This window comes from Meleagris gallopavo, chromosome 14 (assembly GCF_905368555.1).
Source record: "Meleagris gallopavo chromosome 14, MGAL_WU_HG_1.1, whole genome shotgun sequence".
NCBI classification, from domain to species: domain Eukaryota; kingdom Metazoa; phylum Chordata; class Aves; order Galliformes; family Phasianidae; genus Meleagris; species Meleagris gallopavo.
Genome location: NC_139417.1, coordinates 1,191,845 through 1,207,457, shown reverse-complemented (window position 1 = coordinate 1,207,457; position 15,613 = coordinate 1,191,845). Strand labels below are relative to the sequence as shown.

The 15,613-nt window shown below is 42.9% G+C and overlaps 1 long non-coding RNA gene across 3 annotated transcripts in view; it reads right to left on the bottom strand.

Annotated features, from left to right (window-relative positions):
* Positions 1–2,774: 2,774 nt before the first annotated feature.
* Positions 2,775–15,613, bottom strand: part of LOC104913090 (uncharacterized) — a 116,611-nt gene continuing 103,772 nt past the window's right edge. For all 3 annotated transcript variants that reach the window (XR_014886282.1, XR_014886288.1, XR_014886293.1), the window contains one exon: positions 2,775–15,454. This is a non-coding gene — a long non-coding RNA (uncharacterized LOC104913090). The remainder of the gene's footprint in view (positions 15,455–15,613) is intronic.

Here is a 15,613-nt window from a genome sequence, read left to right as displayed (position 1 = left end):
GCAATTCTGTTTCATGCAGACAGTTGACAATTCAGTTTGCTCACTGACCTGTGCTGACTCTTCATTACTAACAAAACCCATATCACCCCAAAGACTGAGTACAGAAGAAAAGCTCATTTACTTGGCAAATAGGGCAACTTCCATTTAATCATTTTAGAGCGTGCTACTTGAGGAATAGGATATTCATCACTATCCTAGAAGGGGGCAGTTTTGAATAATGCTGCACAGTTCACCAGCCTGTGTATGCTTTGGAGAGGTTCTCCGAGGGATGCTGTCCCTTTTTTGGGAAGCAAGGCTGTGGTGAACATGATGCTGCTCATCTTTGGTGGCACTGTCATAGTTCCCCAGCGGATGGACGTAGGTCTAGAAAGCACATATTTGTTCCCCAACAGAGTCAGGAATGCTATTGTGTCTACTTTCACAACCTCCTCGATTATAAAGTTCAAGTAAGATTTTCATCTCTATAACTGAAGTATCTGGGGGGAGGAAGAAGACTGTAACTAGGACAGTGATTGCAATTATGTCCAAATGCTTCTTAGGGTTTCATAGTAACTTGTACTAGCAGCTGTGCCAACGTCCTTGTTCTAATTTTTATGCAAGCAGTTAACTGGCTGTTGTAAACTTTTAGGAAGTATGCCAGCTACTGAGAGATGCTAATGTCTCTAGATGTGAGGCTAAGACTTGGACAAGACATCATCTGTACATGAGCTCTAAAGTTACTGGTGTGTCATTGGGCAGAGAGGGTAATAATACTGCTCAGCTCCACTAAACCTGACGGCTGGCTTAACCAAAGCATTTGACTCCTCCATGAGGAATACAACAGATCAAAAAAGATATAGTGACTTCTTAAATAGATGGAATTTAATGACTTGACTCCTCACCTTGTATTTTTCTGCTTCTTAAACTCAGCAGACTACAAATGAATGGCCTTTTTCAATCAAACTGTAAACTAAGAAAAAAAAATTGAGTCAGCAGCCAGGGCAAAGGAATTCCCAGAGAGAGCAGTTAGTTTGAGTTTGGGAGAAGAGGCAGAAAAGAACATTAGAATTTGCTTTCATTCTAAAACATGGGGAAAAAAAGAGTAGGTGACTAATTACATCTTTAAGGTTTGTGTGTTCTGTTCGTTCGGCACGTAGATGACAGTAAAGTACAGAGTTAGTAATTTAGTAGATACAGCAAAAGAACAGTATTATAGATTGCATTCCTTATTGCTCTGCAACAAGATTAAAACAAAATTTCATGCCATTAAGAGCAGTATCTTGTGAAAGTAAGATTGGAAATACCTCTATGAATGTAAAGCTGAAAACGTACTTGTTCTTTGCTACAAACCAGGATTACCTCAATTAATGAATTTGTACTGATGCATGGAGCTCAGAGCCTCTGACACTTGAAAGCAGATACAACAGCCTGGGTTGCAGTATTGCCTTTGGCAATATCTGGGCAATAAAGCTTAGAAGTACAGAATAGTTGTTTTTTTTTTTAAGACAAATCAATAATCCTACGTTTGAGCACAGAAGATGTAATTCACATTTCAACTTGGTAGGGAGCTTGGTATGGATATTTCTTAGACCACAGTACAAGATTTAGCTGTTCCTGCTGCAGTAACAAGCTAAGTTTTTTTAGGAACTGTAGAAGATATGAACTTTCCTGCACAGAAAAATTATGAAATGATAATGAAAGATATGCATTTGTGTTTTCAAGCTACAAGCATCACTGTAGAAGCGTTTATCCACTCTAAAGTCTGCACCACGGCATGGCAGGAAAATACTTCTGTTTGCATGATATTGGAATTTTGGGAATACTTTCTCTCAGATCTGTTTTAGGAACAATACAAATTCTTCCAAAATAGTTGATGCAAAAAAGTACTGGAAAAGACCCATGTTTCTCCAGCAGCTACAACATGATTAGAACATCCACCTAGCAAATAGTGTGATGCAACAAAATGGTGGGGTTGGCTATTCAATAAAAAGTGGAAAAAGCAGAAAAAAGATCTGCATATGGACTTCTGCAGTAGCACATGGACATGTTCTGGAATATGAATAAACACACTGCTGTCATAGAATCACAGAATGCCTTGGATTAGAAGAGACCTTAAACCCATCCAACCCCACTGCCATGGGTAAGGATGCCACCACCAGCTCAGAGCCTCAACCCGTGTGGCCCTGAGCACGTCCAGGGACGGGCATCCATGGCTTCTCTGGGCAGCCTGTGCCAGGGCCTCTCCGCCCTTCTAATGGCCAAATCTCCCCTTTTAGTTTAAAGCCATTCCCCGTTATACTATTACTACGCTGCCTGATAAAGAGTTCACCCAGTTTCTCCTGTTTCAAAAAAAAGACTTAGTCTGATGAGTCAGCTCAGAAGAGAGCCAACTAAAAAGTGCCCAATTTGCTCAACCAACATATTAATTAAGTGAGCATGACAGGAAAAGCAAAGCTGGCCAAGTGGGAATGGACGAGATGATCTTGTATCCAGCACAGAGTCACAGTCACTCTGAATCCAATTTAAAGAACAGTGAGCCATTCACAAGGAAAGGTGTGGACCTTATACTGGTCTCAATTCTCCCTCTGCAGCAAGGCTTAGGTAAAAAGGCAGCAACTGGAAATCAATCGATGGGACTAGCAGCAGGAGGAAGATAAAGGTAAATTGAACCTTCTGAAAGATGCGTTGTGCAAGTGTTAATCCACTCCCAGTCTATAAATCCAGGAGTATTTGCAATTATCGTGCTAAGCAAGGAAGGCCAAAAAATGTAATGGCAGAGGAGGCTCAATAATGTATTAAGTGCTCCAGTGAGATCTTTATTTAAGGAGTCTCTCACATTAATTTCATTCTTTCTGAACATAGGATTGGGTCTGGTCAAAGCCCTAAAACCCTGAATTACGGAAAATGGCAGCACAGCTGATGTTCTGCCCTCTTAAGTCAGGTGCTGCATTTCTGTAGCATGCTTTGGTGCTTGCTGACTTTGGGTTGATGAAGGACCAAATAGCTGGAGAGCTGTGGGTGAAAGATGGCCCTCCTCTGGACCCACTCCAACAGTTTCATGTCCTTCTTGTGTTGATGTCCTTCTTGTTCTTGATAATGCTCTGCTGAAGAACGATACCACCTAAAAATTCTCAAAAAAAATTGCTTCTTATCATTAGAATAGTTTAAAACAACAACAAAAGAAAGAAACTATAAGCATGAGAATACCAGGTTGGAAGGTCCGATTTCAGTAAAGCAATTTTTGCTTCTGCAACAGCTCTAGCACTACAGGTCATATTTTTACGATACTTGATTTGACTGTTTTCAAAGGACTGACCACAAAACAAACCTGGACACAACCAAAACTGAGTGGTAGTAACAGAGCACCCAACAGGACCACACTCTGTTTCCCTATGTGAGCAGCAAATGGCTGGTAATTGAGCTGCCGTCAACAGGAAATACCTGATGTATTGTTGTTAACTTTTGGTGCATGTTGCACACGTGCTCCAGCGTGACCTGCCAAGGGAGGTAACACAGCATTTGAAGCTGAATTTCCTAAGGTGAAAAAGCAGAAACCTGGCAGAGAGAAATATTACAAGGGCTTTAACCTACTGGCTTTCTCATGGTGGGCACACAATTAATTTTTGATCCGGAGAGGATTGACCAACACACAGGCACTGCAGGCACCTGTTTTAGAGCCAGGCTTTCTTTCCATTTCTGTAAAGTGCAATACACAATTCAGCCAATATCAGATAAATAAGGTCTATAGAAACAGTGGCAGCTGCTTAGTGGTCTGAAGCCACTTTTTCTTTGGCAGCAGATAATGAATGTATCTCATATGAAAAGTTGTTTGGTTTGGGGATCTTTTTAAACGAGAGCGTCACGTAGTACAAAATGTTATAATGCTGGATGCTGAAATCCAGAGATTTGCTGAACCCAGGCTAAAGGGATGTATGGGTAAGAGCAAACATGAAAAAAAAAAAAAATGTTGTCTTTAAGTTTTGTTTTATTTCTGTTTAGTAAAAAGCACCAAATGGTCTACAAGAACAAACTGGAGGCACAGTTTCAAAGACTTTAAGCTGCTAAGCAACCTGATTGCATAGAAAGTTTGCAGATACACACTGCCTTTTGAAGGAAAATAGCTAATATTAACACAATAGCAAGTAAGCAGAGATGTTGATGATTTTCCAGGCACCTTCAACATGTTGCATTTAGAATAACATTTGATGAGTTAATACTTGTAATCCTATTGGAACATGACTGTATCTCTTGGTAAGGGCATCACATGCAAGCAATCTCCTGAACACCGTGCAAAGCCTATGGGCTCTACTAGAAACACCAAAGGGAACATACAGCGTGTGATCCTGGAGAAAATGCTCTTTCAATACACTGCTCTTTCAACAAAAATAGAAAAAGCATTGTGCACATTCAATTCCCTTTTTGCCAATATTTCTGAAAGGACTGCCCAACTTCATGTTTGTCATTCATCCTGAAGCAGGACACAGGTGCCATCGGTGTGCCTGTATTAATGGATCGAAGGGGCAGCTTTTGTCAGCTCCTCCTGCAGCTGCAGCATCAGTGGAGGCTGAGTGTTGCCTGCTGCTGAGAAAGGACAGCTCTCCTGGAGTACGGGGGAGTGGGCAGCTCTTCAGAAAATACTTTTGTTCATTGTAGACAATGCACCGCACTGTGCAATTTGAAATCTAACATTCGACTCCCAAGCTGCTACATTTTCAACAAATCCTTGGGGAAATGTAGGAATCCTATCAAAGCTGCAGCCTTATGACTCCTTGGAAATTTTCTGCCGCGCAACAGAGCAGAGGGCATGTCTTATATTGAAAATAAGATCTGGCATTTCCTTTGTCTGACAGCCAATTGTGGCTAATGGGATTCTAATTTAATCAGAGTACAGAGCGGGGCAGATGCAACATTGATAAGTTATAACAGGGATCAACATGAAAGAATGAGACAGGCAAGAGCTGCTAGTGGAGAGGGGCAGCTGCTGGAGAATCCGGCAGGGATTCAGCACACCACAGTGATGCAGTCCACAGCATGACAAATTGAAGCAAACCTGAATTTCAGCTCTGCTCCAAGTTTTCTTATGTTGTTCTCTATCCAGCCCGACCCCCACATTCACACCATTTTTCAAGCGATGGAAGCTTAGTTCTTTCACCATGACAAGAGCACTTAGATTTGAGCAAGATAAGCTGCAAACACACAGAAGAAAGAAAATGCGATTGAGGACACCAGAGCTCATCCAAACCCTTCATTTCTGCTTTCCACCTGCATTTTGCCACAAGTCCCACCTGCTTTCAGAGCTTGCCTTGTGCTGATCTCCTTTGTGTGCCTCTGAGAGCAGCCCAAAGAGAGCTCCAAGGCAGCAGTTCAACAGGAGCCTCTCTACTCCAACAGTGTAATCCCTTCCTTCCAGCTCACGCTGCAGACAGACAAGCAGTGTGAGCTGGGTGATGGAACCTCCTCACCAGAGGAGGCTGTCATTGCAAGCAGGAGGATTCAAAACCTACTGGGCAGATTAATGGCGCAAAAAAAAAAAAAAAAAAAAAAAAAAAAATCATCAGTCAAGGTTGTGCAAATCAGGCACCACCAGTGACTTAGGAAATCATTCTGCTGCGGATCACTGAAGTCTGGGAGAGCATTCTGAGAAGCATCACCGTATGCTCGCCTTGTCTTTGCACTGCTCTCCTGCTACAGGCCACTGCTGGAGGCAGATATGATAAATGCCTTTGCCCAAAGGACTCGGTGCTTTACAGTAAACATCTGGATGTATTTTTTCCACAGAGATTACTAGCTGGCTCAGCTGCATAAGTGAACCTAAGCAAAAAGCAGAGACACGCTGAGTGCTGCATGGGCACCTGAGAGGCTCAGCGTGCAAGGATGGCCAGGGCCACCCAGTTGTTAAACTTTGATAAGATATATTTAACATACGTTACTAGGCATTTAAAATGAGTAATGCTGCCAGCTTTACAGATTGCTAGCACCGTTCTCCATTAAACCTGGGGCACAAATTCACAAAATACATTATTAAGGCAGGGAGCAGTATTGCCAGGGTGCAAATCTGGTGATGCTCTTAATCTGGTGAAACAAGAAAGTGGTCATAGAATAGCTTGAGTTGGAAGGGATCTCGGGGATCATCAAGTTCCAATCCTCCTGCAACAGGCAGGGTTGCCAGCTGCTAGATCAAATATTAGATCAGATTGCCCACGGTCCCATCCAACCTGGCCTTGCTTCTCAAAACGTAGGTCACTGCTGTATATTGTAAATCTTAGAACTAGTCCACAGTCTTGTTATTTCAACATATTAATCAGAATACACAAAATTAATCAAAATCTCAAAAAACAGTATCATGAAGTCCACAAGGAAATGTTCTAGGCAACTGAAATTCTTTTCCTTATAGGATAATGTAAATGATCCAAGTCAGACTTAAAATATCACTTAAAAGAAATGTTAACGTATTTAATATTGCAAAGACATTGATACTTAAATCTATCGTGAGAAGAAGAAAACATTAAAACTCCCACATCACTAGAACAGATTGATTCTAACTCAGCATCAACATTTTACACACTTGCTGTGACTTCAGAGGGCAGAGTTAAATTTGCTTGGATGTTAGACTTATGCATCTTACAAGACATCGTTCTTTACAGCCACTCCCCTCCACTCAAAGTTGGGAAAAACATAGAGGAAACTTTTCCACATTAGTGTACGTGTTTGAATGGGTGAAGCATTTTCAGTTAGTAGTGTGTGAAGAATGCAGTTCTAGAGAATTAATGCTACAAGCATTAGCCAAACAGATTTTGGATCTTCTCTCAACACTCCATTCATCTTGCTTAATCTATTTCATGTTTTATTCATAATTTTGAGTTCATTTACAAAATTACAATGCTTAACTAGAGTGGTGCATTGCTAAGAGACCTTTTAAAATTCCTGATGAACTCTTCTTCATGATGGTATGATGCAAAATGCTTTTGAAAATAGCTTTGTTATAAACCTTGGGAAGGCTATTTAATAACTGCAATAACATACTCAAATATAACAACACACTCTTTTGATTCGATTATCACCAGATAAACATGCTTCTCATGCTTCTTGGTTTACTGAATGCACCAGGCATCATGCAGGTACAGCAAAGGACACGGTGATTTCAGGGTACGGTGTTTGTGTTCTGTGACCACACTTCCTCACTATCACAAGCTGTAACAGTGGTAATTACAGTAGGCTTGTCCTATGTGCAGTATTTTATGACTAGCTCAACCAGGACAATTTTGAAAGAGCATCAGAACTGCCTACTTCAGTGAATCTTCCACTTCAGATAAATGATGGTCAACAGACTGCCTAAAAGTCGTGCTGGGTTAAAGCAGGGTAGAGGGTGACTCTTCTAGTCTGAGGATCTCCCATCACTTCTGGGTTGGTATCCTATAGCTGCATCCTACCCCACCACTTCTTGAGGCACAGCATGTATGCAGGCTTTGTGACTGCTCACCTCCAAGCTTCCTGGAGCTCTCTCCTTGGACCATCACATGAACACTTTGTTCTACTCAAGTGCAGAAAACCACTTCCTGAAGACATGCCAATCTGTGACTGTAGCTTCTGAATGGGAATGTAGTAAAAAGGCATCAAATCTCCACGAAAGCAGACAACGTACAGATGAATGGTCCAAGCAAAGTATTGTGTGATGATAGCAGGAACACCAAAGTAGTCCACTGTGCAGAACTACTGATTTGAAATGGACCTGGACAGGCAGTTAACTCATTTCCACTGCAGAAGAAGAAACCCATGGCTCTCCAGATAGTTGGTGAAGGACAAGAAAGATCACAAATACAAGTCACTTCAGGGAAAGGCACATCAAACAGTGAATTAAGACTTCTGCCCTAGGAGTCAAATGGTCTGTCTAATCTCATGACTGAGTTCCTAGCAGTTCAAGAACAGCTGCAATCTTGACACCATCAAACAAGACATGCCAGTGGTTAGGCTGGAACAAAGAAGTAGTCTGGGAGACTCCTCAAAGCAGAGAGAGGCACTTCGCCTTGCTAACTACCTCTGAAGAAAGAGGGCCTGGATTCTCACAAGTAGCACCAGCTTAGTATTCAGGAGCAATCCAGACACTGGGATTTAAGAGAGACATCCGTATGCTTGTACTTGGACAACCATGAGTGTTCTGGTCCTTATCCTGTCCAGAAAGCATTTATTAGAACTGGAACAACAAGAAGATAGGCAAATAATCCAAGTTACAAAAATGGCTTCTGGTTGATGAATGACTACATGAAGTAGGACTGCCCACACTGAGAAAGGCATGACTTAAAGGGGTGAGGTAGTAGAGGGCTAAGTAACTGTGTGTGTTTGGGAGAGGGTAAATGATCAGGTAAATCAGCAAAGTCAAAGCAAGCAAGAGGAAGGATTTCTTCACCCAGTGCAGAGTTAAGCTGTGGCACCTGTTTCTAGGCTCTTGCAGAGGCTAAATTTGAAAGGAGCTCAAGAAAACTACACAGAGTACTAGGAAAAAAAACACTAAGCAAATAAATAAATACCATCTTTGGTTCAGAAAAGCAGAGCTTTAGATACTTTGACACAGCAAGAGCATTTCTGCTACTTCTGTGTTCCTGTAACCTTCCCTGGGGATCCTGCTGTCAGCCTCCATTCACAACAGGTACTAGGCTGGGTGGGCTTTGTTTTACCTATCCTGGCTGCCCTTATGTTCTCCCTGTAGCCTTTCTGCATAAATCTCCCTGATCACATGCTAAAATATACGCTCACTCATTTACTTTACACCCAGAGAGTAGCAGAATAGAACCGTTAGGGACAAAACATTCCCCCAGGCACTTGGGCTGTACATCCAGATGCAGATCATCTCCCAGGTCAAAATCTTGACAAGGGGCAATCTGTGTGTGTGTGCTGAGTTCTCCAAAAGCAGCCCAGCAGAGCCAAAGAGCAGATGTACCCAATGGAGACCAACACTGCAGCCCGACAGAGGGAAGCAGTCTGTGCCCAGGGGAGGAGAACGAGTTTCAGGAGGCTGCAGCATATGGGCTGGTGTTCTGAATCTCTCCTACCAATTTGTATAGCAAACCTGCAATTTCTATGGTAGCCATGGAAACTAAGGTACTGGAATACAATGAAACGCATGTACGAGTGCCACTGCCACCACTGAGCACACATCACTCAGCATTTCATGGCAGTGAGGGCAAAGAGAAGAGTGCCTGTGTAATTACAGTCTGGTTGTGGCCCCTGAGATCTAGATGGTGCTGGACTGACAGCAGGCTGCAGTAGCTCTTCTTCTCTGCTCAGGTGCAGGATGGGATGCAAGGCTGATGTCAGCCATGTTCACCCCAGATGCAAAACCAAGGAACAGATGGAAGAAGTGTTCCCAGGAGAATTGTATAAAAAAAGACAAATCTGACTCAATTTACCTTGTTTCACACTGGCTGTACTCTTGATGCCTGCTGAGGTTTAATTTCTGATGGTTTTTCAGCCAGTCATCCTCTTAAGTCAGAGTCATCTCACTTAAGGCTGCAGGTAAAAATAGGCAACCACCACTCGATATCTTTTGAAGATGTCCAGAAGCTTGTGAAGGATTTTCCTTCAGTGTACAGCAAAAAGAACTGAAAGACAGGAGACTCTGCCTTAAAATATTCAAAAAACACATCCTATTTCCCTCAGACAAGCTCTGCACAGATCACTAGCTTTTGCTGAACTACTGCTATGCAGGCTTCTGTCAAGCTTCTGCCGAGACACATCAAGTGCACAGGTTTTTGAGAGGGCTGTGCTGCATTAAAATAGCATAAATCAGGTCAGAGTTTGGCCAAAAGATGTTTTCCCTTAGGATGCGACGCAGACCTGAAAATGGAGATGTTAGCTTCCCAGAATGGTTTAGAGCAAGGAACTCTGTTGTAAAAACTGGGTAGGAATTTCAGCAGGGAACAAACATTGATAATACTTCAAACAAGTTGGATGAAAGCAAAAAAAAAAAAAAAAAAAAAAAAGCCCCCAAATATATTGCCTAAATGAAACAACTAAGATTTTGAGTACTACGAGTTATTTAACATTTATCACTTGGAAGTAAGAGTTGAATGCTGTGGCAGGAGGGCCAGGTCCTTGACAGGAGAACCAATGCATCATTACTGACTTTTCTAATTAGGGATCCTCAAGCTCACATTTTTAATGGGCGCAAACTTACTTCAGCCTACAACCCTACTTAAATCCTACATATTAGAACTCAGAAGTAAACAGGTTATTCTGTGGACCTGCCCATGCACTTACATTTCATTATTTTAAAAAAGGCAAGATCTACCACTGATGTAAATCTGAATCTTGCAGTCTGATTGTGACCATTTTCCAAAAAGTAAGTCTCACTGGACTCAGCAGCAGTTCCCTAGTTGGTGCATACCTATGTATTTACTATAGCTATACCTGGGCATGAGCTGAAGGCCTGGCAAGATGGTTCCTTCCCATGCTTTTTTGCCCACTGACCTCACTAGCTCATTCACAGTTGCCTTTTGAGAGATCATGCACCTGGTGAGACTGATACCTGCAGCTTAAGAGTAATGACATCTATTTTAGAGCACCAACTTTGCAAACATGACAGCTCTGTGACTGGACAGCCTCTCCAGCCCAGCTGGTTTTGCAAACCCAGCCAGAGGCAGCCTGGCACAGCAGCTAGTGAAGGACATCCAGCTGACGTGGGCTTAGGAAAGTGGTACATCTGGGCACAGAGGATAGATTAGATGAGGCTAAAGTATTTCGTGTGGGTTCTCTACACCACCACAGACACCTCCAAAAGACTTTATTTCCTCCAGCAGTAGTTTTCATAAACTTTATGCAGATTTTAGATTGAGACTAAGGTTCAGGTTCGTAAACAAAACTGAAATATCACCACACATCTTCTACATTCTTTTCACATTACTTTTGCCTTCTTCAACTCCTCTCCACACTCTTTGAGGATGCAAAAGAACGGCTAAAACAACACATTTGAACATTGCTTCCCTTGCCCAGAAGTGTTTTCCCCATCTGATTCCGATTCCTACCTGTCATTTTCAGAGACTCTTAGCATTAAACAATCTCACAGAGGAACAAAGCTTTGCAATAGGTTACAAAAATGACATGAAATTGGATGAGCCAAACTCTCGGCCCCGCCAAAGGCTCTAATGGCAAAACTACAGCAAATATCCCCTGGCAGTTGAGCAAGAAAAACGGGTGTTTAGGTCACTGGCTTACGTAGAGAAGCAGAGACAAGAATCACCAGTTAATTCTGCTCTGTACTTGAAAGTCACAAAGGCAAAAGAGATCATGGATCCCTTGTTAATCTTCTCCTTTACGGCTAAAGCACTGCGTGGCCATAGCAAGATGTGTGTGCTTATTGATATCCACATCAGGCATTTTAAAGGCTACTTGGAAGAGTAATGGTGGAAAGAAATAACGTGACAACAGGTCCCTAATTGCTGTTCCTTTCCAGGTGGATAGTGAGTAAATTAAAGAATTGAGCAAACGCACAAGCTCATTGCAAGCGCTCTGCAATTTCTAAAGTGGGATAAATAATTTCCACTGAATAACCCGGCTGCACTCTGCCTATGAAGCACATGCAGATCGCTGTGTCCTCAAATTATTCCTGGTCAATTAAACTTCAAAAGTTTGACTTTACAAGCTGTGAATATCTGAAATCTGAGCTGCTGCTCGGGGCTGGTATTGATTCTCTTCTCTCACCGGTTGAGCGCACAAGCTTGCCTGTGAACGCGTGCAGTTAAAGTGGAAATCCATCATCTGCAACCACACAGGTGTAACTGAAATTTGTTTCCTTGAGACATTTTTGCCACTGAAATTCAATTACTTAATTTAGGCCTTAATTTGATTTTCTTTTTTATTACACAGGCAGCTATAATCAAGTGCTGCCTAGGCTAAGGTACCCCAGATGCTACTGGCGCAGCCTGTATCTTGCAAATAGATATTCTGGAGATGCATACACATTTCAAAATTAGAAATACATTTGTACACGAAAGAAGTTGCTGGACTTGAGGGCAGTCACACTTCTTCACTGCTACTGAATTTTCACAGGCAGTTATTTGGGAGGCCAACAAAATGCAAGATGCAATGCAAACGCTTCACAAAAGTTTGTTATTTCTGCAGTAAGGCTACAAATGTGAGAAGCAGCACCACTAAGGAAGAGAGGAAACCCTCCCATTTGCTGCTAGCAGTACTGGCCGATCTCCCAGCCCACAGCCTCATTTAAGGGCAGAGCTTAATTTCAGCTTCAGTGACTTGGCCAATATTTTCTTCAGCCTTAACCTCTTGCTTGGAAAGATTTTCTCTAGCAGTTAACACCAGCCTTTGTAACCCCCTCTTCTCATTTCTGCTCAGAATTCAGAGTTTTTGAGTTTCTGAAAGCAGCCGTTTCTTTCTTTCTCTTGGCCTCAGAAGTTTTACATGCAGAAGGGCGCTTGTAACATAAAAACAGGACTGTGAGCAGGAGGAACGCTGAGGTAGAGGTCAAGAAATGGTGGTGAGAGGGGGCAAAGTTCTCGTGTTTTTGTTCTTTCTTTAGATTCCTTTGCTAAAGAAAAATGGAAGACGCAAACAGGTATGAAGATATATTTGAGCAATGCAGTTTTTTGACTGTTTGAATGGCAATGCAGTTGCTGAGCTCCAGGCTGTGCCTGATGAAAGTAATGGTTTAAGAATTAACGGTTCAGTGGAACAATGGTGAAGCTTAAGAGCAATTTACCACGAAGTCAAAGCAAAAAGGAGTCCCAGGGATGCACATAAGGTATACTTCAGGCTGCACTAACCAAACTCGGCAATTAACTGGCTTAAACCACGATAATTAAAACATTTAATGAACTAGCAGGCTCTTCCTATCCCACAGGCCCAAACACAAAGGCAGTATGAAAAGTTGTGAAAGAAATAAACAAGCAGAAACCTAAGAATCCCAAGAGATTATTTCCCTAACCCATCTGAACTAGGCACTGCCAGGCTCCTAATCTACCTCAGCTGGTAGCACAGGGTATCACAAGGCACTAGCATCGCAGCCCTTTGCTTTGCACTGCTCTGACACAGCACAGAGCCCTAACACACGAGCTCTTTCTGCTGTACGTAGTGAAGCAGTTGGACAGATCAGTACAATGGGAAAGGCATTACAACAAAGGTGTGATGGTGGAAGGACCTGCATAATAGAAGGTGCCATAAAGGAAGGGAAGAAGATTGCTCACCTGTACCAGAAGATTCCAGGTTCACAGGGGAAAGCTTCAGCAAGGAGCTGTCTCCAGAAAAAGACCCTTCCCCAGTAGCAGTCAGGCCTTCAATGAGATCTAAAAGAGGTGCAGCTAGGTTCTACCCCTTCCTGTCTCACAGCTGAATTGCTTTCTCCTGTGCTCCCAGGGCTGATCCAGTCCTTTCCCCAGGTGCTCAATCAGTGGTTCAGGCTGTGACTCAACAGTTCCCATGCATGTAGAAACACATTTGATTTAGCTTTCTTTCCCTTCTCTGTAAATTCTTTGTGTTTTATAAAGTTGACAGACTTGATAATGCAACTGAAACATGCAGCCCCTGGTGCACTAGAGCTAACCCAGCACGACCTCAGGCAGAGCCATACCTCAGTCTCAGGAACACCCCTGCCAGGGGGATACAGCAGAAGAGCTGGGAGCACCTCCAGGGAGCAGACCTGAAGCTGTTCCACTGCCAGCCAAGCCATTGCTGCTTTCATTACATTCTGGAGAACTTCAGGCTCTCTACCTCTCTACCAGACTCTGCCTTTAGTTAGCACACAGCGAAGAATTATCCCTCAGAAGATAACCTGTATCTGCAGAGGTAACATGGGGAAAAAAGGCTCTCTGCTGCATTTCTTAGTTCTACTTTCAGCTTACGCTTTATTTCCTCTCCGTGTCCACATTCTTTAGCAGCACCTTTCAATCAGATGTATGTCACAGCATCCCAGCATGATCCCTGGCTGTTCATGCAGTGCATGTGTCTGAGCCCAGGAAGATGCCCACACCAGGGAAACACAGCCTTAGCCCTGGTTTGCTGCTCTCCTGCTTTTCCAGTGCACAGCCTGTGTTGGCCTCATCCTATGCAGCCCTCAAATCTACTGATATTAGTTTTGATTAAACTCACCAGAGAGCCAAAACTCTTCCGTACTTTGAATGTTATTGCCTCCAAATATACTAAGGAAAGAAACACCTGGAAACCTTTAGAGGTTTAGATATGTCCCATTTAGTTTACTTCATGAAGGGAGAAGAACAGAAATAGAATGGGAGACTGAAAACAAAACAGCTCAGAACAGAGACCTTCAGATCACAGAATCCTAGAATGGTTTGGGTTGGAAGGGACCTTTAGGATCATATAGTTCCAATTCCCTGCTATAGGCAGTGACACCTCCCTCTAGCACAGGTTGCTCACAGCCCCATCCAGCCTGGCCTTGAGTGCTTCCAGGTCCTGCTATTAGCCCAGTATCAGAGCAGCATTAATCCTGGGCTGGCTCTGTGATAAGTGCCAGTAACACAGATTCTGAACTCCACTGACTCTCTTTTTTTTGTCCAAGCTACGCAGGACATCTCTGCACTACATGCAGGCACAAAGCAACTTCTGTACCCTGCAGAGCCATCCACGTGTACCTGACCCTACATCCAAACCCCTGAATCCCGGCCTTTGCCCTGGTTAAACAAAATGGTTATGGGCCTGGCTGCTCTCAGCTCTCAGCCCCTGACCTGGAGGGCAGGGATGTGTGCTCTGTGAGCAGACACAGCTGCACAGCTTTCTGTAGACAAACGTTCTGGTGCTGTTGAAATAGTTTAGGAAACACCAGAGTGTGCAGCGCTGCCCATCTGCACACACACTTCTGTGCTCTAAAGACAGGTTTAAAATAAAAGAGTCCATCATTACCTTTGTCCTTGCCTCCTGATTTATTGAATTATTTTTCAATAGTTCTCAATGAGGGAAACTTCAGCAACAGTTTGGGCCTTTGGTCTTTTATCTGTTCTCCCCAAAGCTACCTGTTTTTCAGATTCACTCAGTCCTGCTGTTACTGCCCAGTCTGAGAAATCTGGTATCCATCCTACAGCTTTGCACAGATGTGGCATTTGAGGTGATTTCTTTATTCTCACAACAGTTTAGGTTGTTCCATTTTTTAACATTTTCCCTTGGTTTGGGATTGCCAAGTTAACCTCCTCACTGCTTCATTCTTACTCACTCATCTTTTAGTTCCCATTTGAATCAGAATCTTTTGCATAGACCAGTGCAAGCTATAAAAATAGGAAGAGCATTTAAACTTGAATTGTGAAAAATGTTACAATGCACTGCCTGCAGTGGAGCTGCTCCTCAGACACTGCTTGGTTTGGAGAGCTGTGCAGCAAGCTGCCAGCAGCATGCTCCAGCTCCACAGGTGAACAGAAAATGCTTTACTCACAGATTCCCACTTATCTTCAGGGCTTGAACGATTCTTTTCTCTCTTGAATTCAAGTGCAGCTGCAACCTGCCCTGTAGCAGATACTTGCAACTGTCAGGAATAAAACATTTCTGAGCTTCTTCTTGTTGTTGTTCATGTGAAAAACAAACTAGTTGATATGTATATTCTCTGAACACCAGCAACAGAACTTTGGGAAAAAGGTCATGCAGTAATGAGGTTCTTGAGAACAGTGTTTTTGCTGTATTAATA